The sequence below is a fragment of the Nylanderia fulva genome, unplaced genomic scaffold (genome assembly GCF_048542155.1).
Source record: "Nylanderia fulva isolate GAGA-0341 unplaced genomic scaffold, ASM4854215v1 Scaffold47, whole genome shotgun sequence".
Taxonomy (NCBI): Eukaryota; Metazoa; Arthropoda; class Insecta; order Hymenoptera; family Formicidae; genus Nylanderia; species Nylanderia fulva.
In genome coordinates, this window is record NW_028190554.1 from 87,681 (window position 1) to 112,571 (window position 24,891).

The following is a 24,891-nucleotide window of genomic DNA, read 5'->3' on the forward strand; positions in this document are numbered from 1 at the left end:
CAGAATAAATTTTAAAAGAGAATTCTCTCTGTGTATGTTTGAATGTTTTGCTTAATATTTGAAGTCGAACAAAATATATTATACTGTTAATCCATTCTATTTTTGTGATAAAAATTTGTTTTATTGTTTCAGTGTGATAAAGAACACGGCCAGATACATACACATACAACAGCAGGAATGCCATAATAATTTTTTCAAATTTTCCAATTTGCAACGTGTACAACAGAACGGTATGTCATTTCTCTTCTTTCTTATTATATATATTTATCATATATTTCAATGTTTATGCGTTATTTTCAACTGCATTTTAAGGGAAACTATACATATATTTTCTATTGTCTTATATTTTACCTTTGAGTATGTCTAATTATAAGAGAGAAAAGGTTTCATTTAATTGTGATATTTTGAAGTTTAAATCTTTAACAAACAGTTATAAGAGAGAGAGAGGTTTCTTTTAATTGTGATATTTTAAAGTTTAAATCTTTAATAAACGGTTATAAGAGAAAAGGCTTCTTTTAATTGTGATATTTTTTAAATGCATATAGAATAAATACAAATAAACTATTATATTAAATGATATATGAATATATATAAATATTCCGAAAATGATGAATATCACTTATGATTAAGAATAACATTTTGTAAATTATTTAAATTATAACACTACATTTTTTCCACACTATGATTTCTTTCGAAAAGTTCTCTTAAGAATTATCCAGTATTAGAAATTTTTTTATAATCGACGTTTATAATTTAAAGTATTTTGCTGAACTGCCGTTAAACTTACTTTCGTCTTTCGTTAATTCGGTCGTTTACCTTCGCGAATAATTGCACGCGCAAACACGTCGGTGGCCTAAATTAACGCAAAGGAAGAAAATAGCGAAACATTTTGTTCCGCAGTATCCCATTACGTTCTATGGCTTTCAACGTATCGTCGTGTTATCCGGCTGATATATCTCGTATGTCTATCCACCCTCGCGCCACCGTTAATAGCAGGCAATTTCGTGTTCCCTCGGCTAACCCGTGTAATTGAGCCAATGTGTGTTAATCAGAGGCGCCTCATTTGCCACGGGGAATAGTCCAAATTGCTTTTGTTACCTGGAATATCTTGGTGCGCGGCAATGCTCGTATTGATTCACAAAATTGATATTCTGCCTAAAATATGCAAAATGCATATACATATATAGCGCGAAACATCGAATTACGCGAAATGCACCGAGTATATTGATATATCCCAAAACAATACCGCATTTCTTCGATGGAATATATATTTACTTTTTTCTCTATTTTCAATATACGCATTTTTTTGCGCGTAAATAAATATTATATTAATTCGTAAAATATTCGGACAATGAATAATATTATGTTATGTTTTTTTTGTAAAAAAACCTTGATTTTCAATATTTTTTAATTCATTTTATTTAATGCACAATGATGCTGCAAACGTTCTACATGAACAGCTTTTGTGACATATTTTTATAACACAATTTCAGCACATACTTTTCGCGCCATCGCGTTCAAAATATTTCTGCCATTTTACAAGAATTTTAGGTTTGCGTATAAAATACATGACAAAATATATATATCGTTATTGAGATATAATATATTGTTTTTTGCATTAAAACTTTAATATAAAATTTTATAAAAATTTTTATTTAATCTACTGATCAAAAATTATTATGATAATAGAGGTCTACGATGTAGTTGTTGACTCTAGTTCAACGTCTGTGCACTAGCGTCGTGTGCTAGAGCCTAGTACAATAATGTACTATTGTCAGGGGATCGCATTGGTCCGAATCAGCACAGTTAATTTTCGATAGGATCGAATCACCCTCATGGTAATTGTCATGACTTCAACTGCTGATCGCCTTTGTCTTGTATAATGCAAAAGTAGCACGATTGAGGCTTTTGCATGTTAAAAATCTAAAAAAAAATATTAAATAATAGAAGTAAAAATTCTTAATTTATTTAATCAAATAAAATGTTTTAATGTTATTAAAAATTTAAATTATTAATTTAATTTTGAGATGTGGAATTTAATATCTTAAAAATTTTAATTATTAATTTAATTTTGAGATGTGGAATTTAATATCTTAAAAATTTTAATTAAAAAATGTATTGTTTTACTATTAAAGTATTTTTTATTTAATTGATAAATCCAGAAACTCAAATTTCTCTTGTTTATCTATTTTTTATTTCATCTAATCTTTAAAATTTTAAATCTGATTAATTAAATTTTTGTTAATTGTTTCATTAATTTTTTGGCCCACAAATATATGTAAATTAAGTTAAATAAAAATACTACTTAAAATTTATCTTATTTTAAAGTTTGATTTTTAATTTTTATAAGTATCGGATTATGTGTTTACGTGTTTGTTTGTGTGTGTGTGATATTTCTTTATATTTAAATTATTAATGTCACTTTTTATGATGAATTAAATAAACAATTTTCTATTTTATTCTTGATGAAAATAAAATATAAGGCATATGTAACAAAAATTATATGAATACAAAAATAATTACATTTAAATCTTGAATGTAGAATGTTTCTCTTACTAGAAACAATTTGAACATATATTTTATTTTTTTAAGTTAATATTTCCAAAGTTTACGAAGTTTATTTTCTAATAAAGAAATTAAAATAATTTTTACCTTACAAGAAAGAATTTAAATAAATATAAAAATTGAAAGACCAAACAAATTTAAATGTTTGCATTATGAAATATTATTTATTCTATAAATTAAAAGTTCTATATTATATATTGCTGTTAATTCTCCTATAATTTAAATTTTTAAGTGAGCTATTAAAAACTTTTTTATATTTTTTAAAAATTTATTAGCAATTCTTTTATATAAAATTTTATAAAATATACAAAGAGTATAAATAGAAATATTCTTGGTATTTTTATTTAACATAACAATTAAGATTTACTAATAAGATTTAATATTATTATTCTTTCTAGAAATATAAATAAAATGCAAAGCGAAAAAATTGAACAGCAGTATCGTATATTAATAACTTCTATATTATTATTGTCCATTCATTATTCACGCACATAAGGTTTTATTAAAATTTATTGAAATCATTATATAAATAAACTTGAGTGCGGAGTAAACTTTATAATTTTCTATATACTACAATTTTGTAAATTTTATTAAAACACGTGCTTATATCTTTCAGATACCTAATTATTATTACTAATTAATTTAGATTGAACATATAATAAATTTTAAATTAATACATTTTACAAATGTATTATATTTTATTTATATTAGAAAAACATAAGCGCATACTATGCGCGCTATTCTTCAGCATTGTGTTAAAAATAATGTAAGTTTTAAAAATAGAATATGAAATTTATAATATAAAGTTTGATTAAATTCGGTTAAATTTGTTGACCGAAATCAGCCAAATAAAGTTATTAATTTACTAATTAAAGTTTAAAATAATATTTTATAAAAATGCAAATAATAATATGCTATAAATAATATATTAATCGAGTTTAAAGTATTTATAACATGATTTATAATATACTATTTTAAAATTTAATTGGCAAATTAACTGATCTTTAATCAACTGATTTTTGGCAAAAAATATTAATTAAGTTTAATGTATTATAACATGTTATTTATATAAAACAACATTATTATTTTAATTTTTGTAATATATTATTATTATAAAATTTAATTAGGCAAATTAACAGCTTAAGGGGCTGATTTCTATCAAAAACTATTAATAAAGGGTTAATTTGTTCACTCAATTTGAAAATAATATGTTTTATAATAATAATAATGTTTTATAATAATTAAAATAATAATATGTTGTAAATAACGTTATAATATACGTTAAGATCGATTAATATTTTTTATATTTTATTTTTGCGGAAAAACAACAATAATGAACTTCGATATATGCGACTATATCGACTTTACATACTCTTTTTTTAGAAAAGGATTATTTAATTGTTTTATTATTGCATGCATAAAAAATAAAATTTAATACAATAATAATTGTTTAAAAAATTAAATATCTTGGGCGCTACTACAATTTTTATTCTACATATATGTTACAGATCAACATAATTGACGACACCAACAATTGAGAGAGGAGGAGGAGGTCCGGGAAAAGCGTCGGGTGCCAGTAAAATAAACTTAATGTGAGTATTTATCATTTATTTATTAGTTAATGCATTAAATTAAAGTTCAATAGTTGCATTAAGTTAACATTTATTAAATTATTTAATTATTTTCTTATTATTGTACGCACGTGGAAATTAAAATCTAATATAATAATAATTGTTCAAACAATTAATTTTCTTGCTACAATTTTTATTCTATTTATATATGTTACAGATCAACGTTACTGATTGTAGTCAACTTTGCGCTGTTTCGCAATGGTGAGTGATAAATTATTATTTACGAGGTAACGGTTTTAACGTGTGAAAATGTAGATTTGAATTGTAGACTGTAGTGTAGATTGTAGTTAGTTCCGTTACCTCAAAATGGATGAATTACAAATTATAATAGATTAAAACATATATTCAATTTATTATAAGACAATTTATTATAATTCTATTTAAAAATGGATCAAAAAACATTTAATAATACATAGTAAACTTAACTTAATTGATTTTAAAAAGAGTACACTAATGATTAATTATGATTATAAATGTGTGATTTATAAATTATTTCGTAAATGATATAATCATAATTACTTTTTGTTATAATTTACTTTAATGTAATTTTATACTAATATTTTGTAATCTATTCATTTTATATTGATTGGTATCTTTACACTAGTTATGCGAAATTATATTAAAACAAAGAGTAAGGAATATAATTCACATTAAAAATTAAAAATATGCTCATAAAATCTACAATTTTCTTATCACTATTTTTTTCTTTTAGTCGTATTAAATTATCTTTTCAAACTCACATTATTTATTACTTTTTACTTTGAAATTGATTGATTATATTATCGCGTAGTTTAATGAAATAAACATTAATTGCAAGCCACGAATTAATATAGATTAATGATAAACAGTTATTTATCGAGTTCTCGTCACGTATAACAAGAAACGTACGAAATTTCTTTTATAATAATATTTGTTTATTAATATCAATATTCAATAATATTTCTTATATATAAAGAGAGAAAGATATTAAAAAAATAATTAAATATAGTGTGTCGGAGATATAATAAAATTATGCTTGTTGAACAAACTGATTTCAACATAAGTATCTAGGAATTCTAAGATCTTCGAATGCTATATAAAATGTCGTGTTTAAGTGCGGGAGTGTCGTGCAAAGTATCGCGCGCTTAAATGCGAGAATAATAATGAATCGTGCAAAGTATTGCGCGTTTAGTGCGGGGGTGTCGTTTAAAGTATCGCGCGTGTAAATCAAAGAACAATGAACAATCCTAATCTGAGAGGAGGAACAGGCCTGGGGGCATCGGGCGCCGGCTGGAAAATCTTGAGGTAAACATATTTATTATTTATAGAATTCTTGTTTTATAAATTATGTATATATTTATTTCTGTATTTAAATTTAACCAAGAAAGAATTTAAAAACATACACTTTTAATATATAAAAATGTATACAAAAATTACTGTAAAAATTTATATAAAAAAATTATATAAAAAAATAGTCTACAAACTTTTTTAATTAATTAATTTTTTTTAAATTATTGTACGCGTTGGATATAAAATTAAATAGGTGCAATGATAATTTTTAGAAATATTAATGATTTTGACCGCTGCTATAATTTGAATTCTATTTGTATGTTACAGATCAGCTTTGTCATCATCTTCGATGCAGATTGGTGAGTGAATTATTATTTTATTAGGAGGTAACGCCTTAGTAGAAATTAGACTAGATAAATGTAGTAGATTTAGATTGTAGATTGTAGATACGTTACCTCAAAATGAATTTTCCTATATTTTTAAATACGTTCTTTCAGTTTTTAAAATAGTTTTAATCATTAACGGTGATAATGATGCTACGAATAATTAAAGTTCTTTAGAAAACGAGAGAATACGGTTTAATTGATAGGAAAATTCTAATAGAATAAACCTTTGTAATTAGTTTACAGAGAGTTAATTGTAGTTATAAATTATAATCTACTGTATATTACATAGCAACAAATCTATTGTAAATTATACGAACATTTCCCGAAAAAGCGTGTAACAATATACATATATAAATAACAATAACAATATAATAAAAATTTCTTAAATGTGCATTTTTCTAAAGTATTTATGTATTTTAAATTAAAAAAAATGATTTATTTTCTATTTTCATATATCGTTATAATTTTTATTACAATTAGAGTTTGCTTACTTTCTCATATGTGTTTCTCATGTGTGTCTTATATGCATTGCTCTATCATATTGTTAAATATTTTAATGACAAGTTCTGCATTAGAAATCTATGTATGACACATTGATGAAAATTGCACATTTGTAAATCGAGATATCAGGAGAATCCATCATTAAGAAAATTATTTATGATTAATACTCAAATATGATATAACTTACAGTACTAGCTGAAATGCAAGTACTAATTCTAATATAACGTATAGTAAAAAATTGTCAAGGCATATAATATTTAGTGTTAAGCCTCATATTTTTGCGTAAAGGTCTATGACGACGCCGCGAACATGGCGGCGACCATAATTCTGTCGACGCAAAGCGTAGTATAGCCGAGATGACATTTGTTATCTCGCACAGGACACATGAGCGTCCTGGGAGAAGTTTTCTACTCCTCTTAATCGCCGGTCGGCTCAGAGACTCGGAAGTTTCTTTTCTCCGCCGCCCAACTCCGTCGCATTTACTTCTAACGGAGATCGCGGCAACTTTTCCTTAATATAACTAAATGACTGGTCTGAAGGCCGTCGAGAGAATGTTCTCGTGAAAGTTGGCGCCGCGAAGATGAAGAAGCCGCAACGGTTCCGAGACCTGCTCTCGGATTAGACTAGTTTACCGAGATGGTGCCTCGCACCCTGTAACTGTTACGGTTGCACTCTCGGAGTTCCTTTTACGTGACATTTGATAAGACTCTTCAAAGGCGAATTTTAATTGCTTGTTAACAAATCTTAGAATTGAGCTATTAGGAAATCTTTGCTTCATTTCGAGACACATCTCTCATATCTATTTTATAGAAATCTCTCCGTATCTATTTTAATATTGAATTTATTTTAACATTGAAATATTAAAACTATAAATAAGTCAATAATTCGTGTAATTTAAAAATAAATTGTACCGTAAAATAAATAAGATTTTAATAGAAACATTTTTTAAACGACGGTACTCAAGTTTTTGATTTTGCTGAAAGAAAGTCGGTTTTACAATGAAACTAATTTCGGATAAACTAATATAAGATTATGATTGAATAAGAATTTAATAATCATACACTTGTTCAAAGTAAATACATACATTATAGCGGATATATAAATAAATTAATATTTCAATGTTTGTATTACCTGAACGTCGCGTTGCACCAATCGCGCTCTAATTGCATCTCACGGGGCCACAATAGATCTCTCTTCCGAATAGATCCTTTGCACGGCTCTCTGTACAGAAAAGGGAGCCTTTGCTCGTTATCCCAATCGCGAACGAATCTTATCTTCTTCGTGTGGTTGGTCCAGACGCGTTTGCCATAAATCTTGGGGTGAGAGAGGCGGTCGAGTTAGTGTTACGTATGCGGGACGAGTCCGGTCGCGAAACAACCCCCTTGTTTCGAGTCCGCCGCGTCACCCTTGAGGCCGGCTTTCTGTTCTGACCACCATCTCTAGCTCGGACTAACTCGAGACTCTGTTGTGTTTGAGAGGGAGCGAGAACGAGGGTGAAAGAGACAGACAGAGAGAGAGAGAGTCTTCTTCAGTTTTCGTGGTATGTGTGGTCACCAAACACGTTAGCCGCGTATGTGCACGTCTCGGGATAGGTGAACGCATCTCGCAGTGGTCTCGCTGGTATGCTCGGGACAATAATCGTACCGTCGAGGATGCGCAAACATTGTGCATATATGCACCGCACGACGTCCGCTGGCAGCCAACGTGCGCCTCCTTTGCACAGAAATCGTCACGTGTGTCATGCCCTTTTTCCTCCCTCTATATCACGCTTTCTCTCTCTTTTTCTCTTCCTCTGTTTCTTTTTCTCCTCTCTCTCATTCTCTTTATCCCTAGTTCCTCGCGGTTGTGTACTTGCTACCGTTTACAGCGTATCCCGGGATATGCTAGTCTATATAGGTACCGGCAGGACATCGTGTATGCTTCTCTCGTATATGGACATTTTCTGACTTCGGTATGCGAGTCTTTCCGCAGCATTGCTGCGCAGCCCGTGTCATGATTTTGAAATATAAATCTATATATAGTTGATCGTAGTATTTTCCGGTGAAATGATATTGAAAGGAAGAAGGAAAGAAAAATACGATACGATACAGATAAAATATTATCACCGATTTGCTTTTTACGACGAGATAATTTCTTAGCGAAAGAATTTTCCGAGTAAAAATCGAAAGGAAAAAATCTTACAACGTAGGCAAAGAGAAGAATGGAAAAATGGCAGTTTCTTGAACAGCGTAATTTGTACTTCGACATGGTCGCATCTCTTAAACCGAGGCCGTTTACTCGCTGGCTCTACATGGCGCGGAATTTCCGCAGCAATTATTATGCTAACGAATGTACCCGCGCGCCTTTATTCCACCGCAGCGCGTCCGCCGGATGGTTGGCTGGTTGGCTGGACTGCGAAAATTTGCAAGAAAGACCGCAGGTAAAGGATGCGGTTGTAACTTCTTTTTGTTTTTTTTTTTCCCCGGCAGACAACTCTAATTGGGTAGCGACGCGCGGATAACGGGCCGTACTCTCGCGCATATACGAAGCGCTTAAAATTAGTTGGCACCGCGATTTAAGGGTGTAAAGGTATTCGTCCTTTTATAAATCTGGATGGCCAAATCTATTCCGGGAACGTTCTCGCGATGTGAATCTCTCGATTCGCGCGCATCGCCGAAACAAACAAATTTCCGTTATTGATTCGTCTATGAAAGAAAGGGGAAGAGAAGAGAAAAAGAGACGCGTGCGATATCGTCCAACCATCCAAATCGCCCGATCCAAAATTCTTTTACGATAACACCGTATCGACAATAGCACGGCTTATCGAAATTTCTCCTTGTTGCGTTGTAAAACCAGGAGGAGAACTCTCGGAACTCTTTTCTCAATCGAAGTTCCGACAACGTGCGCAACGTTCGCGTGCCGACAAATATTTCCGACATTTTTGTTGCCTAGATATTTACATCGCGATGCAACGCAAGCTCTTTTTCTCTCTCTATCCCTTTCTTGTATCCGAAGAAAAATTGTGGAGGGGTTTGAAGAAAATTGCGCGTTCGATTTCTCTTTGAAACACGATAAAATTACGAATAAAATATTCCTTGAGAAAATTAACAGTTAAGGTATCATTTCATGTGCAACATACTGTCACAACAGTTTGTTGCTATTGGTGAAGTTCAATTGAACGAACAACAAAGGCAGCAAAGCAGAACTAGTCGATTCTAATTATTATTATTATTATATTAGTTAAATGATAGATTTTTAAGAATAAAATAGATTAGTATGAAAAGATAAAAGCAAAAATTGTACTTTTAATTTTGAGAGAACTTGAAATAATGAGAGAACAAAGAAATATGCTCCAATAAATTTTGATCATGTGACTGATTTGCTGCTGCAGCATGAAAAGGCACCTTTAAATAGTTAATGAAAATAAAAAATAAAAAAATGCTTTCTTTTTTTGCGCATACAGCGCAAAAATTCCGTGACACAGAAAATGTTATTTTGATTGTGCAAGGGTAAAAAATTTCTTTCGTATATTTTAATTATATGTTTGTTTCAGTAATTCTATTTTTCTTTAATTCAACAAACTATTTCTCATGTAAAAGTCAATTCTATTTTATATTACATAATTTGGTGGTTTTAGAAGCGATTTTTTTGGGAGGGAAACTTGTTACTTTTCGTTATACGCATAAGTGACTGCACTGGCTTAAAAATCCATATTTTTTTGCTTGCGCTTTCAAAAAATTAATGGGCATACCGCCCGCGGGGTTATTTTTGCAAGCTACAGAATAACGTTGAAAGGGCGAGCGACATCAACGGGGCGCTCGTGGCAGACTTTGTCGTTGTCGTCAGGATTCTCATCACAAGGAAAAATCTGCGAATAGGGAGGTGGAAGCGAACGCGCGGCCATTCCGACACGAAAAGATATACGCGACGAAACGTATATTGTCTGTGACGTACGCCATTAGCAGAATATATTCGCGATCCCTCTGGCATGTGTACGGCAAATGAACAATCCCACCGTATGATAGAAATACATGTACGAATACAGCAAGCGTTTTTCCAGAATACCGCGTCGCGTGTTTGTTAATACAGATGTATTTTTTGAAGCCGCTTTATGCAATTGGTCCTTGGAATATAAACTTGTCACATAGCAAATTGAAACATTTTTCAGAATCTTTTATAAAACTCGCGTAATTGTCTGCTGTCATATTTTTCGAAATACCTGTCCGCATTGTTGTTGCATCGATTTATTAATACAATAATGTCATGCAATTTATTTTTTATAAATAAAATTTATATTGTTTCTTTTGCACGGATTTTATCAATATAACTCGCACAATACATATTGTATAAAAAATACTTACAAAAAATTATTAAAAGAGATAATATTTTATATCGCAATATTTTATTGTAGAATATTTTTATACAATTAGACCTAAAATTAGAATTTCATTATTGGCTACAATTAAATAAAGATTAAATTCTTGTTTCTCTTTTCGTGCCTCTGAAAATGAATTTCGTAAAAAACTTGATTTTGCTCATCGTTTATAATTTCAAAGTTATTGATTGTGTCGACTATATTTGTCTCAAACTGAAATAAAAAAAGTTATTTGTAACATTTTATACGGTAGTTGCGAATTATTCTATAAAACTGGCTCATTTTTATTTCGTCGAATCTGTATGACATTGTAAACCTGTCGATGTATATACCGACGATCGGCGATCGCTTCCACTTCAGACCGATTTTCGAGCACAATACGAAAATCGATCGTGCTTCAAATTCTATTATTTTATCAACCGTGACGGCTGGAAGGCGCGAAAATTGCGTCGGAACTCATCGCCGCTGCCATCTCGTAACACTCTTCTACCGGTTCACGCGCGGGCGCTAACTAATCTGATTAATATCCGATTTGGACGATGGATAATGAAAACGGCAGGTAGTACGCCATGACACCTACATCCACAGGTGGCCAATTAATTTACAAGCGCACACACTTTACGTGACATCGACATATCCCGGGCATGAAGTCACGTCTCTCCCTTTGATCTACGAACAGGGGAACCGAGGACACGATCGACCCTTTGTGCGTGCGGCCGCGCTATATGTACACGCCGATGGATCGACGATCGTCATCGGCACTTTGAAAATTTCGATTTTCGCGTCCATTGATCGAAAGTAGGACGAGCGTGTCAGGCATGTCCGCGATGCATCTCGCTATTATTTGCCGTGACGTTCGTCGTGCGCGCAAAGTTTTGTCTACTTCGTCCATATACAGTCTCTACGTTTAATAATCGTAATGGAAACAGGTGACGGGGCCACGTGGTAAAAGCGCTTTACCCTTCGATAAAGTTCGAGCGACCGTCGCAACGCGAGAGTAAATATCGCGCTGCTCCGCCTCTCCTCTTTGGCAGCATTCGTTCTTGATTAATCAATAAAGCGCTCCGCGACGCTCGAAATTACGAGCGCGGATTACGAGCAGCGACGAATCAACCATAAATCCTGTGACGCGGCCTGGCGCGCGCTCGCACGAACGGCCCCGTTTTCATGAAATTTAAAACGGGGGATTACAAACGGAGATATTTTTTACGAGGACGCGCGCGCTTTATCGGAATATTTTTACGCTCGATCGACCGTGCCGTTTTTGGTTGCAATACTCAGTTTTGCTCGTTTGATTCGGTCGCTTGTTATACGGACATTGTGGCGTGAATCCGTCGTGATTCGTTTGTAAAATTTTTGCGTTTTTCAAATAAACTTGCGTCGTCTTAACGTAAAAATATCTGATCGTATTTTCGAAATGTGTATCGCCCGTATATGTCCCTTTGCAATGTCTTCTTTTTCGAAGATTGGTTTACCACTCTGGATTTTTCGACATTTAGGTCGTTTTTTTTCTTTCGAATTACCTCAGCGGACTTAGGCGATCGTTGGCCGTGAGGTCAGCGAAGATAGGACCGAAATTGCACTCCTGAAACCGGACAAGACAATAATTTCTCGGAACTCTCTGGAGAACGCAGAGAAGCAAAGAGAAGTTCCTTCGTGGAATAAAAAGAGTTGTCATAAGGGCTGTGGAAAGAAACTTATCTCTGCGAATACGTCGTAAATTTTTTCTATTAGCGGATGATTTGACGTTAATTTGCGCGATAATTCTAATCTTATGGAAATAAATACATCTCGTACAAATGAAAATCATTACAATTGAAACGAAATAATTATAATTGATTATAATAAATTACACCAAAAAAATTATTAAATATTTATTTCAATTCTGTCTAATAAATTATTTATTTGACACAAATAAAGATTTATCTGTTTTGAAAAGGATTTTCTTATACCGAATAAACATTTTTCACATCAAATCAATATTAATAGTTTCAAATAAATGATTTATTAGGCAGTATGGAAATAAATATTTATTCGAATTCAATAAATTTTTTTCATCTTAGGAAATATTTATTACAAATCGCTCGAATGCGAATAGTAAGAACTTTGTTCTAATAATTATTTTTTACTTTAAAATAAATTTTATTAATCATTTCTGTATGACAGGTTGAGTTCTTAATACATTTTTTTCGTCATCTCAACATTATATTAAAATGTATGTGTTTGTGTCGGTTTAATAACATAAGACGATGAGACATCTTGGCGAAAAACACTGGTGATAGGAGTCTAAGTGCTTTCGTAACATACCATAGTGGTCTCGCAAATCACTCGAGGGTGGTTGCGATAATAGTGCCGCTTTAACGCGACAAAATATCGTTAGCTTTTCGCCTCCGTTAAATTGCTTCAACGGGATGACAAACCCGACAGCTCGGGATCGAAAGAAATTTAATAGAGGATTGTATGATAACAACGCGCGTGAAAGGTCGCGCCGAAAGACGGAACGAAAATTAAATTTCAATATATGATATTATCATCTTAAATTTAAGGAAAGACTTGATAAGGGTAACGTTTACGTACAAAAGTTCCAAAATATCGTATCACATTCATTCTTTCGGGGGATAAACATTCTTTATCTCATATTCGTATTAAATCTTTGAATAGAATTTATCACATCATTAATACGCGATGTAAGATAAACCCTTAAAATGAACGATAGGTCATTTACATACCATATATTCTCTCAAAAATCTATTACATTAATATTGATTATATCTTTATTATTTTTATATATATATCAAAGAGTTGGACAATATGTATAGCGTTGATATAGAAAATAGAGAAACAACGTAAATCCTAAGATTGCTCTAATGAGAGAAGCTCTGGTTAGGAGCTAAAATGGTCGCGAGTGGTCGACAATTGTCTGACAGTCAGTAATTATGCCAATGCTTATTGCATTTAGTGAAATTGCGCGCAACGGAGAGATTGCATATATCCTTTGTATACATAATGTAATTAAAACTTCCACCTGTGTGTGTGCGCATGTATATCTGCTCGCGATTTTTTGAACAGGACAGGGAGATTGGAAGGGTTGCGCGACAAAATGCGCGCACGAGCGAGAGACAAATAACTCGGATAGCGGGAGAGAACGGCACGGACGTAACGCTATAAAGGCATAAAGCCGAGACGGCGGTGCCCGAGAGGGCGAGGGATGATGCGAGGCAAGGGCGCGGTATGCGTCTGTGAAATTCAACCAAGCTGTTCCGTTGGTAATAATGGACGAGAGGCAAGCGTTGAAATGCAAATTAGAGCGCGGGTCGCGGACAGCTTGATACATGTGCGGGGATTGTGGTTTCGCGCGATGCGCACCGCCGCCTATACTCGCGGAATAAAGGAGTTTGTTTTGGAATTTTGCTCGGCTCGGAGGGCACTATATAACGTCACGCGTGCAGGTTACGCTTTCCTTTCACCCTCTCGCTCTTTCTCTCTCTCTCTCTTCCTCTTTTTCTTTGTCTTTGTCTCTCTATCTTCTCTCTCTCTCTCTCTCTCGGTCTCCACGCTTCACACATGTGCGGATAGCATTCGTCATCGGCGAAGAGCCACTGGAAATGATCGTTGATCGTCGTGCGCGCAACCCCTAAACTGTCCTTCGTGCCTGCGGTTGTTGTGACAAAACGTGCAATTTCCATGACGGCCTCTGCGATAATATAACGTGGCGTTACATCAGTCCGAACGGAAATGAAAGGATATTGAGGGAGAGAGAGAGAGAGAGAGGTCCGTTTCTTTGCAATGGTCGACGGAGCGGCGCCGTTTGCGCGCGGAATGAGAATTGAAATCACTTCGAGAGACCCGGATATTTCCTTCTTTTAAAATCGCGACTGAACGAGTACGCATTCGAATCGTACGTGGATCGCAATTTTATTATCATTCTGTTTCCGCCTTATTGACAGATGAAATAATTTATACGGGTGTAGCTATCAAAATAAAGCGCGTTGTTAGAGTAATCACTACTTGAATTTTTTACGAAAGACGATGGTTCTTTAAAAGTCTGTAAAAATATGTAACATATTTTAATATTGCAATATTTCGTGTCACAAATGTTTGCGATTTAATTTGAAAAATTATTTGACGATTTTTAGACAGAAGAATTTAGAAATCCGATTCACTTACTTACAATTAGTTTTAGATAGATATCGCAAATTTTGCAAGAATAATTAATAAAATTAAAATTCTAATTAAAGAATGTCTTAAGGAAAAATATCATTTGATGAAATTTTGTATGATAACGTATTTGATACATAGCACTACTGTGTAGCGCCATGAATTTCCTATCAACATTGTAAATTCTGAAATCCTAACCTTCCCTTGAGATTTGTGGTTTGAAGATAATGCCTTTTGAGTTTCTGCACCTTGGAGATTTTAACTTTCGAGATTGTGGCTACGAATATTACAGAATAGTATGTAACCAAGTTGCAAAGCCAAGATTAAACTTGTACAACCAGTTAAACTTATTTGTTAATAACAATTTCAAGCTTTTACAAAAAAGTAATTTGTTGAATTACAACTATATATATATATATATATATCTTCGTTATATTTTTCCAATAACGTTAGTTTTCGATCTCTTGACACTAATATCGGTTCAAAAATGAAGAATAAAGTCCATGATTTGAAAATATCGTAAATATGATCGTAAACTCTATTTATCTTTAAAAGCAAAAATATAACAAAATCTCGAATTGTTTAGCGTTTTTGTAATGTAAGCTTTTTTCATCATATCAAGTGTTTACTATCAAATGTTCGATTGTATTGTATCTCGAAAGCTATATTTTCATTTGCTGCGAGGTAAGTTATTAGCATCTTGCTTTTGCAAAATTCAAACCATGGTTGTACGCCATCTGCGATATCCCACGGTAGTACTATGCAATTCGTGAAATCGAAAATATCAGCATCGCAAATCCGAGGTCGCGTGCGCTATCTCCCCCTCTTGGAATTTATCGTTATGGTAACGCAACCTGGAAGCTGCTTGGCGTGAGACTTCCGGACCGAGCTCCCGATTTCCGTATCAAATGGCGAACTCTTTCCTGCGGCCACGCCGTAAATTTATGGCCTTTAAGGCGCGGCAATTCGAGATGGCCACTTTTGAATTAGCCAGGAAATATCAATCGTCATTATATTTCCCGATGACATCGTCAATCGCGCGCGCGAAGTCTTCGTCCTAGTTTTCATTCGACGATTTATGGTATGAATTACACATAAATTGCATTCACCATTGTAATAATTTGTGACAATATTTGGAGAAAAATATAACGTCAGAAAAAAGAATATTGATGAAATCTTTCCATTATATCGATTCAAGATATTCAAGTGATTTTTAACTTTGAGATTAAAATCAGTAAATTATTGGTCATCGTGACGAATATAATTCGCGAAATATTTCGTACATGATATATATATATACGTGATAATAACTATGCAATTTATTTAACTAAACAAAACGCGGAGTATGAGAATTATAAGAGCCGGGGTTATGATCCATGCGTCCTTGCCCTTTCGGAATTGTGCGGATGACAGTGAATTAGGTGTCTTTTGCTACAATAACCCATAAACATTCCTCCTTCCTTGCGTCGCGTATTTATCATCCTGTCCGAGTAATATGCCGCGGGGCGGCCCGTGCGATGCACGTATATTCTCATCGGGTACAGAGATGAATGTACGCTCCGGTGATTCGTTTAGACGTAAAACCCAAGCAATAAAATTGTTGACGACAACTGTGTAGAGATCGGCTAAATTCGCATTCGCGCACAATGGGGGAAAAGAAAAGCGGTTAAGTTTTTTTACAACGACCAGGTATCGATGTATCTCTCCTGACTTATCCAGTAATGTCGACGATGCTAACATACGGGCGTCGGTGACGATTTTCTTTATACTCTGCTTACGAAGGGAATTCCAATGCTTTCGACAATTCAAAGAATCTAATATCCATCATGTTACGCGTGCAAGACAAAAAACTTTAGTAAATTCGATCGCTGAACATTAAAACTGTTTGACTTATATAAGCTTTAAGTATATTGCGAGGGAGGAACAATGTGAAATTATATAACTCATCAATATATATATTTTCAGAACGCTACTAATGTCAAATATCTAAAAGAATCATATTATTCGTTATACATTAGTAATATTATTTATTTTACATTATTAATTATTACTGCAGAGAAAATGAGTTATATGTATAATCTCTTATATAAAATTTTTGATATATATCTACTAATATAAAGATGCAGATTTATTATTATAAAATTTGTACGTCGATCGACGAAAATTAATCGTCCTTCTTAATTTACGGTATCATTGAATATAGTATAATTAAATCTTGCACCTCGATAATTCCAACAAGAAAGCTGACTGAAACTGCGAGCGCGTTTATCACGCCACAGGATCTTTCACAGCAAGTCTTGGCGTAAGATGCAGTACTATCGTGCCAATTAGCGTGTAGTACATAGAGAAATCTGAAATTGCGAATAGTGCGCTCGCATTAGCGTGTGTCGTTACAGAAATCGCTGGCACGTGTTCTAATCTTCTTAGATAGATGAGTGTGTCTTCTGATACTCGTTTCTTGTTATATTTTGCGCAATTGGACATTCATAATTATTGCTATAATTCTCAAGTAATTATATAAATAATTCGCAATCTCGCGTGAACCAAATCTCTCTTGATCTAAGTCTGAAAATATTTCACTTTCTGCCACTAAATCGTTAATAAATTTTGCACGAAACTTTATTTAACATATTTTACGTCAACTCCCGAAGTCATCTACTTTATCTACTCTCGCAGTCATATTTCTGGCTTTAAAGACAGGAATAATCCAGGCCGTAAAATCATTTTCGGTACAAGAAATATTCCCGTTTCATCCGCTGAGCTCGTCTGAAACTCGAAAGCGTTAGGGCTTTTCGGGAACCAAAGCCACGGCGGAATTCTATTACGAGATTGCGCCGGGTTTGATCCAACGGGTGCCTTGAGCCTTCGCGAGTAAAACCGTTTCACGGCCGACTTGGATTCCATTTTTAACTTTCACCCCTACAGGGAGAGCGAGCTTGCTTTACGGCCGCGAAAACGCGCGTATCTCGACACGAGCATGCGCAAGTTGCACGCGTCGCGTGCACATATACGTTTATCTCGCGACCCATATTTCACGACATATTAATATATTACATTCGGCTTGTATCGCGAGGACAAAAAGCATGTTTGCTCGTCAGCTTATCAGATGTTAAGTCTGTCCCTCTTTGTGTGTCAACTTAATGCCACTTTAACCACAACGGAGACCCTCGGTCTCTCGTCGGCATACCACTCGGTTCTTTCACTCTATTTCAATCTCCTATCTTCGTGACTTGACAATTTAGCCTCAATCTCTCGCGCTCTCTTCTCACGTTCGGGCTTACACTGTAATCTTTTTAATTTTGTCTACGTAATTTGTTATTACATTCCATTTTTTGGCCTCAAGATAAATGGTGATTTTGCATAAGACGAAATAAGTCATTGCGAAATTTGTCTCAATTTAACGCAGTCGCCGTTCTTTATATTTCATCCCGGTCGCAATAAACCATACGGTTACCAAACTGACCTTTAATGCGCTCCTATTTTTCCGGAGCAAATAGTAGCCAGGCAGAGCGTCGTTCGGGTCTTACGTGACTCGCCGACATGCAATGTTTGATGCACGCCGTAGACTTCATTCGAGCGATGCATCGTGTGAGAAAGAGATTACAGAAGACAGAAAGAAAAGAGAGCGTTGGCGGTTCCTCAAGTAAACAGCGCGTCTTGATTGTGCGCTCTTTCGCATTCTATGTTGGCAATCTCTTTTCGACCTCGATATATGCTCTACAAGTTGCATAGTAATCGCCACACCGTTTTTGGTATTCAGAGCTTCCGCTTAGTTATCTTTTTAGAGATAGATGCCCCGCAGGTCATCATACAAATTGTTCTTTTTGATTTATGTATATCTTCTCTCTTGTTATTATTTGTTATTTATTAATTAAAAATGTTTAATTTAAAAAAAAAACATGTGATAAAATATATAATTTTCGTTTTTTATTTCTCAATATTTGTGGAAATTGTAAGTGTAAATATTACATTAAATAACGTACAGTCTATTATTTTAAAAGACTTGAAATAATATTATTTTCTATTAAATATTTTTCAAAGTTACACGTGTCTTTATTTTAAAACAAATGACCTAAGAAAGACGTATCATATTTTATATATACGTTGTGCTGCCATTAAAATAAACTCCTGTTATAAATTGGCGATTAAGTAAATTAGGATTATTCTTCGTAATTCAAAAACATAGTATTCATTTCACACTTGTGCTGAGTAATTGTCAGCACAAAACGACATGCCGAACGTTCAGCGACGTAAGCGCTTACGGGGTATATATCGGCAAAGCGGAGAAAACTGCAAGCCACACAAAACTTCGAGATGCCGTGAAAAAGCGCGGAACGGTGAGAAACAGAGAGCAACTCGTACTGCAATTATGCTTGCCTTTTTGTTCACCGGTTAATTCCAGTTTTCAAAGCTGACGCGAACTAAACTTGCAGGCGGGAATTTATCGCCATAGATGGGAACACAACGCGCGCCAAATAATATTAAAGTAGATTTTCCTAATGGAGAACGAGGATCACCGTGAAAATATAACTGCGATTGAATATTCTAGAACAAAAGGGCGAGCCATGTTTGTTCTATTAAACAATGGCACACTTTACATAGCATTATTTCAACAATTTATTAACAAATTATAATATTAATATAATAGTATGTTTACAATATTTAAGTAGGTCGTTATAAGTTTTATATTCTGGAAATCATAACATTCAAAATGTCCGTTTTAGCTATAAATTAATTAGTTTCTTCTTTTGTACTGTTACCACATTTGTTCTCCTGAACGTCTTATTATATGCATCTAACTTTTACCATTATTGTCTTACTTTACCTTACTTACTCGGATAACTCTCTTATAATAACTCTTGTTATAAACACTTTTCATCATTAAGTTCTGAGGATAATTTTCTGTTCACTTCATTCGTGATGGTTTTATTAAAGTCGGTTCCAACTTCACCTTATCTTCGTTTTATACATGAGTCAGCTACGAAATTAAACTATTTGCGTAACCCCTCACATTTATCTTCCATTTGTCACACACGGAATATAACGTGGAATAAAAAATAAAAGTAACGTTTCGTACTTTATTAATGCTTGCAACTGACACACTTTGCGCAATATCTGAGAATATTTTTTCTCATTAGACCGTGAAAATATTTACAACGTTTGCACTTTCCGTTCTTCATAGAAGACTTCTCATTGCTTTAAGCACAGCTGCGTATACAGAAGAGATCGACAAGTAAACGATTATACGTGTAATGAGTTTCGCGAAACTCAATCCGACTTGGGAAATGCGATTAACAGCCGTCTAAAGTACCTAAATTGCTTTCAATACTTAATATGACTAGTATAGCGTAGTCCGAATATCCACTCCGTTTAATCATTTTAACGGTGGGTCAAGCGCGACCACTTCGTCCTCTCGGCCATATTCGAGAGAAATTTGCACCTCAATTGCATACGGTCTTTTATTCATCGCTCCAGCGATTCGCCCACGACTTCTCGGCGCTATTGCCCCAGATCCAGTCTGTATACTTCTCGCGAGATTAAACCAGAGCGATTAGCATAAACATTCTATAAAAGTCAAAGCGACTCTTTAAACGGCGGAGAGGCCTGATCGTGAATATCACGGGCAAACTTCGGATTTCATTTTGCGAGTATAAAGTGGTGCTTGCGCGAGACGATATACCGCATTCTTTCGAATTCTTCTCAGTTTGACATTTAATCATTCTCTCAAACTATTAGTAAACAACGTTCTATATAAGGATCCTGTGTTACTTACTTTTTATGTTAAATTTTAGTGATAATATTGTCTACGCGTGTTGCAATGCATATTTTTAGGATTTAGTTTTGAATAGTTCTGTCTTACGTGGTGTATTTTTATGATATAATCAGATATATAATATTGAATACAATATGAAAATGAGAATTATAAAAAATATTGAAGGAGAGAGAGAAAGAATTATTGTATATTTTAGTCGTATTTACCATTAAATTGGAGGGACGACTTGATTGCATTATTTTTTACTTAACAGTATATCTCACAATCAGTAATATCGAAATTATATCATTAATGTCGAGATTATAATATTTTATTTTAATTCTCTTTAATAATAAATGCGATAATAAAATTCGTCATCGGATATGCATAAAAATTTCCGATATCCCGAAAGCTTTTTCCAATATCTCTTATTTTGATTACGCGGCGCAGGACGCAGGTAAAAGTCCTAGACTGTAGAGCGACATTTTTGCATTCCCAGTTATTAGGACACGTCAGTATGCGATTTATATCCTTGCCATTCGCGAGCATTTCGCACTGCGTTAGCTGTATGCAACACTGACAGCGCCTTTCTATCGTATTATGGTATTTTTTGCGCCTTAAGAGTCGCATATCGGACATTCAATATTGCGATTTGTTGAATGCCTATCGCGTTCGCTACGGCAAAATATACGCGATGGTTGGGAAGCCATCAATCGATTGGCCCGTGTCAATAAAGCCGATAGAATCCTTTTATTTTTGTAGTACCTAGAGTTTAGTACTTCGAGATCGTAAAATGTAATAATTGCAAAAAGATATTTTTTACTAAAATTGTAAATCATTTCTGCTTAAATATTATAATTCTTTTGATCGTTCAAAATATACGTCATTACACATTTTTAAAAAGATGTATAATTATATATAATACATTATAATACATATTATATTATAATTAAAATTAATATAATATTAAGAATATAACGTTATAGTACAGCAATATATTTTAATATATATTTTAATATTTAGATATAAATTAATTTTTTTCTGAAAACTTTTTAAATAAAAATTTGTAGATTAATCCTGTCTTTGAATAACATTGCACATAAAAGAACTGATTGCAAAGCTATTATGCTCGAAAAATTGGTCTTCTGATATGATTACCTATATGATATTCATTTCCATAAAATATGAAGGATCGTATTTGATCGACATTTTTGTTTTCATCAAAATTACGTCACATCGCAAGATTAGAATAATTTTAGACGTGAGTGCGCAAGAATAAATTATGAGAAATGTAAATTTCTCTTTTTATTTTTGCATACATTTTGTTAAAATACAGCGAGAGCAAAATTGAATATCGAAAAGTACAATTTGAATATGCTTTTATTTAATAAATCAAGTTTCTTTGTCAGCATAAAATTCGCATGAGAAATGCATAACGATCACAGAATTATCCGTTTATTTTAACTGTTATTTTTAATATCTATTTTGACAACAACAATTTTAAAGCGCGTTTGCAATTATGAAATCAAATGAAAATAAACCGCATTCTCGTGAATCCGTAGTTTAATATCTATATAGAATATTTTTCCCTGGACAAAAATAACAGACCGATTTTGCGAAAGCCACGGATTTTCATAGGACTGTGAATCACGTTTCGTGTCTGGAACCGACGCGACGTTTCCACATTTTATGACGATCGATCGCGCGGGTTCGCGCGATGCTCGGAGCGCCACAGTGCGCGTTTCCGTATTCAGCCTTATTTCATTCCCACGCAGGAAGGATGCCGTTAACTTTTAACGGTCGGTTAATGCGATATCGCATTCTGTGACTTGCCTCTAACGGTTAGCTTTAACGTAGAGGATCAGGAAATATCTCGCGATGATGTAGTAACTACCATATAACCGCATTGAGAGTAATGTTATATATTAAACGTATTTTATAACATCAAATAATATAAATTAGAGATAATAAAAAACATGAGCCTATTACGAGCTATGTGAATTGATATTAAACATATATATTTCTAAACTTTACATCAAAATCGTATAAATCTACAATGAGACGTTTCGACGCTTACTTGCGTCATAATTAGTTAAACATAATGAAACGTTGGTTAAGCCAGTACGATGTGATTCGTATTAAGTCAATTCTCCTCTGATATGTCCTAGGTCTCGCGATTTCTATTATTAAAATTTTTTTATTACATATAACACTCCTTCAAACAATATAACCGAAATTCAAGTAACTTATATGAATTTCAAGTAACTTATAATTTTGGTTATATTGTTTGAAGAAGTGTTATATGTAATAAAATAATTTTAATAATAGAAATCGCGAGACCTAGGACATATCAGAGGAGAATTGACTTAATACGGATCACATCGTACTGGCTTAACCAACGTTTCACTATGTTTAACTAATTATGACTGAAGAGACGAGAGTAAGCGTCGAAACGTCTCATTGTAAAGTAGATTTATACGATTTTGATGTAAAGTTTGGAAATATATATGTTTAACATCAATTCACATAGCTCCTAATAGGCTCATGTTTTTTATTATCTCTAATTTATAAATTAACGAGCTTATTTATTCATTTAATTTATATCAAATAATATCTTGAAAAAAAAGATAATTTAGCAAATTTCGCTTCCTTAATTTTTCTCTTGAAAATTTTACTTTAGTTTTCTCTCGAAAATATAGCTTTCTTAGATTAGCTATTTTTCTTAGTGTATAAAGATCTGTTCTACTTGCTTTCTTTATAACATTTGAATTATGAATATTAAGATGAATCGTGCATTCATTGACTACTTATAGTTATTGGAAACTAATAATAGGATAATAGAAACCTAGCAAATATGGGCAACTGAATTGAGCATGTCTATTATAAACTTATAAAATTATACATAAAATGTATAAATATAACTTATAGTTTCCGTTTATTATTCTAATTAAGGTAATAAACAAAATTAGAGGATTGGAGAATATTCAAATTAACTAAATATACATTTTTTTATTTAAATAAATTTGTAGGAAAAATGAAAAATATATCTATTGGTAATTAATTGCCAGATTAATAGTCCGTTAAAAATAATAATAATTACGTAAAAATAAATAATGAAATTATATAATTAATAAAATTTTCATAATATCATATAATTATGTAATTATGTAATATTTTATTTCACGTTGTACAATATTTTCTTAACTTTTATTAATTATTTTTTGCTTTTATAGATCGATTATCGTTCTAATTATGACAGAAAGTACGCAATCATGATTCATCTCGATAGAATATCTGCGCTATTTGTTTACTGATTGCGTACAACGTGCATTGCGTAACGCAACGGTAAATTTTCAGCGACACCTGTAAAGCATACCCAAAAAACCCCGAATTGAAACGAGGTCGTGCTGAGTTTAAATCGTAGCTTTTATCCCCTTGTATTCGCAATTGAATGTTTTTTAACTCTTTTTGCTCGGCTCTGACACATTTGCTGATGTTGCTGAATCGGTAGCAAACATTCTACATTTGGGAATAAAAAAAATAGGGATTGATCATTATATTGAATGGATGTTAACACGCGTGCTTGCTTGGAGACTAAATCGGAACGCGTATCACGGTTGGTACTAATTTCCGTTTTAATTAACATCGCATTTGCGTAATTAATCGCTGTCAACAGCTCAGATGGCGTGGCTTAGGTGCAACATGACGATATATATTCCCGATCTAATGATACAAACGATGTTGAAGCCCTTCTTACTTTGCATTGCTTGCATGCCACTGCATTGACATTTCATTGGGGTAATTAATCATGGGATTTGTCAATGCTGATTATTGACTGCACCGTTGTTCAGTGAAAGACGTGCAGAAAAAATCTATTCACACGATCTTAAGTCTTAATAAACGTATAGACACAAAAAAGCGGTACTCAATTTTTCTTGTTTTTTTTTCTTTAGAATGAAAATTCTAATATAAATTCCTTTTCTTCTTAATGCAAATAGTATGTAACATATGTATATAAGAAATTAATTTTTCCTCAATTTTTATTGATTGAATCATCAATTGCTCGATATGCTCGATATATTCAAATCCAAGAAATGTATTTATTATAGTTTCATATAAAAAAAATATTGTAATTAAACTCATTTATATATATTTTATGCAAGATGTAAGTTTAAATATTGTAAATTATAGGAAAAATTTATTTTCGCCACTGTTTTAATTTATTATTCCAATAATATAAGTTATAGCTTCGTTTGTAAGTTATATCTACGTTAT

At 33.0% G+C, this 24,891-nt stretch overlaps 1 long non-coding RNA gene across 1 annotated transcript in view; it reads left to right on the top strand.

Moving 5' to 3' along the window:
- Positions 1 to 5,229: 5,229 nt before the first annotated feature.
- The window catches only part of LOC146721459 (uncharacterized), a 226,235-nt gene continuing 206,573 nt past the window's right edge, over positions 5,230 to 24,891 (top strand). Inside the window, exons 1-2 of the long non-coding RNA XR_014925655.1 lie at positions 5,230 to 5,480; positions 5,793 to 5,824. This is a non-coding gene — a long non-coding RNA (uncharacterized LOC146721459). The remainder of the gene's footprint in view (positions 5,481 to 5,792; positions 5,825 to 24,891) is intronic.